General features: G+C 39.2%; 1 long non-coding RNA gene across 1 annotated transcript; it reads left to right on the top strand.

The window, feature by feature from the left end:
• The first annotated feature begins 514 nt into the window (after nt 1-514).
• On the top strand, nt 515-2689 carry LOC149051554 (uncharacterized). The gene is made up of 2 exons (XR_016180805.1): nt 515-1548; nt 1856-2689. It is a non-coding gene; the product is annotated as an uncharacterized LOC149051554 (long non-coding RNA).
• The last annotated feature ends 470 nt before the right edge of the window (nt 2690-3159 follow it).

Raw genomic sequence — 3159 nt, 5'->3', positions numbered from 1 at the left:
TTTTGTCATAGTTTTGATTAATTGGTAACAGGACTTCGTGTCGTCAAATTCTGTCTGTAATCATTCTGGGGATTATCAAATCGGACTCACGCTTCGCGCTCGTCCGATTTTGTTAATCATTCGTATGATTATAGACCGAACTGGACTCCACTCTGTCCTATTATCTTTATTAATCACACAGAATTGGATAACACGAAGTCCTTTTACCAATTGTAAAAACAACAATTAAACGAGAGACAACAGCGCGCGCACATGACGCATTCTGTCCACTAACAAAGGCATGACGTGTTAACTGTCCCTTTAAGTGTCCTATTACACTGTCCAATTACAAGCATGACGCGTACAATGTCCTATTAGTGCTCAAATTGGGCTGGTGATAACCAATCACGTTCGAGAATTTTGTTATAGTTTAGATTAAGGTTGTAATCGGATATGGGAGAGGGGAACCTTGTCTAGAGGGGAGTAAGCAATTCTCCTAGTCACCTGATGCTACTGAAATTAACATAAGCAAAGGCAAGGTTAGACCTGTGGCTCTTGTGCTGACTTTACCTCTAACCCTTTATCTCACGTGAGTGACCAAGACAGGATTTCTCCTTACAATATCAATACAATATCAATCAGATAAGTTGTGAGAGTAAATGTTTTGGATATTTTTTCGATTGAGCAGACCCAAAAATTCACTACTATTTGTATTCCAACAGACTGAAATTTCCCGATTTTCGAGAATTCCACGTCATTCGGTCGAACAAAGAGAAAAGAGAGGAAGGACGTGCTCAAGCTCTGAGAGATCTCATGGCCACAAAATATCAGCCTGGAGATTCTTCAACGCACAGCGTGCGTTTCTCTGAGTTGTGTTTCATTGAGCACAGTTTTCTTAGTTATTAGTGAACCATGCGTTTACTTCTGGGTTTGCCTTAGTGAAGATGATATCCAGATGAGAGAGGTACACGTCAACAATTACAATTATGAGGATGAATTAGAATTTTTCATCCAGCTACTGAACAAAACTGCTCTTCAGGAGATCGGTGCAAGAGATGATGTTACAATCGAAAATCCTCCGCTTGATTCGCCGACAGAAGAGGAAGTGGCCAACGATGTGGTCCGAGTTGATGTGAGGCACTCCCAATAAAGCGCTTTAAAGAAGCTGCATGACATCATAGTTACTCCTATTGCTGATCTGATCGAAGGCAACTAGCTAACATTCCTTCCTGAGAGGTCATTTTGCCTTTTATCTTTTGCAGCGTTGCAGGACTCGGACTCATCGTATCTAAGTGATTCTTTCAGAATTCGTGTGCTTCCCTCTCTGACGACGTTGCAAGTAATTCATGATTGTCCAGCTGACTTTCTCATGAAGACTGGTGCATTGCTTGTTGGCGACCCATGTTTCATAGGTATCATCTATCAGGGAAGACGTTTGGTGCAACTTCCAGGAGCAAGGAAAGAAGTGGAGACGATCAGACGTATCCTTAATGTTTCCCCCCCTCAATGGAGAAATGTACTCATTGGTGACGACGTCAACCTGGATTTCGAGGATATTAAGAGGCTGAAGTAAGTAAATATTCTGTTTATACCTTCTATTCAATACAAAGTTACCTTAAGTCATAATTATAGCTTTTGTATAAGCACTGATACTTGCGTGTTATTTTCCTTTCGTTTGGGTTACGAATTGGATGATGCAGTACAATCATGTGGACACGTTTACGATGATAACATTCTCGTTTGGAAACATGATAGGAGTAGAATAGCAAATTTCTTTTAAAACAACCCTGTTGTGCAATGTATCGTTTCATGTGGTAGGAAATATTTCATGGCAACTCAACTATCCTCCCTAAACTTAGATTCTTTTATTTTTCAGTTAAGGCAGTGAGCATTGGATTCCCAGGGAGTTTTCGGATACATAAAAACGCTGATACGCAGAAACCAGTTACTACCGATGAAATCTTTTTCAAGAGTCTTCTTTTTAAGGCAGGATGAATCAAAAGACGGCTAAAGTCAAGTTTAACAAGAGAACGGATTTCCTTTGATTCAAAAGTTGACTTTTTTGCTTGTCTGAACTGCTTTTACGACCTTCACCTTTGATATCCTGCTGAAACTGTTGTTTTTCTCATACGTCATGAAATCATCATGACTAGCTATGTAAAAAATTATTTTTAATCTATGTATTATCTACTAAGCGAATTTGGGCGTTGCATTGACGTCGAAGTTGAAACGTCTTGAAAATGTTTCCCAGGGTTTTTTTCAGACTTTTCCTCAATTGTTTTTTTTTTCTCGTCAGTAATGTAAAGTTGTTACAGCCATGTGCGTTGTGGAGAATTTCCGTGGAAATTGGAAAATAATCAGTTGTCCGATTGCTCGATTATTGCCCCCGCAGGGTTTTTGACCCCAGAGGGCCAAAAACCCGAGGAGGCACCTTAGGACTCCCCGTGTAATAAAGAGGAAGACTGGAGAAGAGAGAATGTGGGTATTTTCGGTAGATCATAACCAGAAAAAATCTCGATTTGATCGCTTGCACGGCCGCAAGGTATCAACGTTTTTCCCGCAAATGGTCATGGGCTGCCAGTAAAAAGACACGCGCGCGAGGACTTACTACTACTAGGTACTGTAGGGCGGGGGCAGCTCTAGTGAGAACTATAACTAGTCTTAGTTTATGTAAGATGGAAATTGTGATTAAATTTTCAACGATTTTTACCCAGTCATTGGTACTTAAAGTTAGTTTCTGCCGATCAGAATTTGGTTTATCTGGACTTAAAATTACAGATTTTGGCCGTAATGGCTAGGATTTAGTCTTGGTATTTGTTAATATTCTGAGATTTCTCCTTTAATTTTGAATGCGATGAATTGTGTTACTTTTTTACAAGAAGAATGATGCATTTCACGTATATTGTTTGAATTAGTCGTCCGAAGGCAAAACGAGAAGTTTTATTCTAATTTTAGTTACTGGCCTACAAAGTATTGAGAGAAACTCAGAACGAGCTAGAAAATTGGAGCCAAATGATTTTATTTAGTTTCTTCGATTAGACTGTTTAACTATTATCTAAGTACAATAAACTCACATTTGAATGTCAAACAATGAAACAAGTCGCTTGGTATTTTGTTCGAATGGAAGAGGAAATCAATAAAAAAGGGAAGAAAATTTCTGCATCAACCTGCGTAAGTCAT

Source organism: Pocillopora damicornis, chromosome 1 (assembly GCF_964200805.1).
Source record: "Pocillopora damicornis chromosome 1, jaPocDami1.2, whole genome shotgun sequence".
Lineage (NCBI taxonomy): Eukaryota > Metazoa > Cnidaria > Anthozoa > Scleractinia > Pocilloporidae > Pocillopora > Pocillopora damicornis.
The sequence above is the reverse complement of the archived record's forward strand: the minus strand, read 5'-3'. Positions and strand labels throughout refer to the sequence as shown.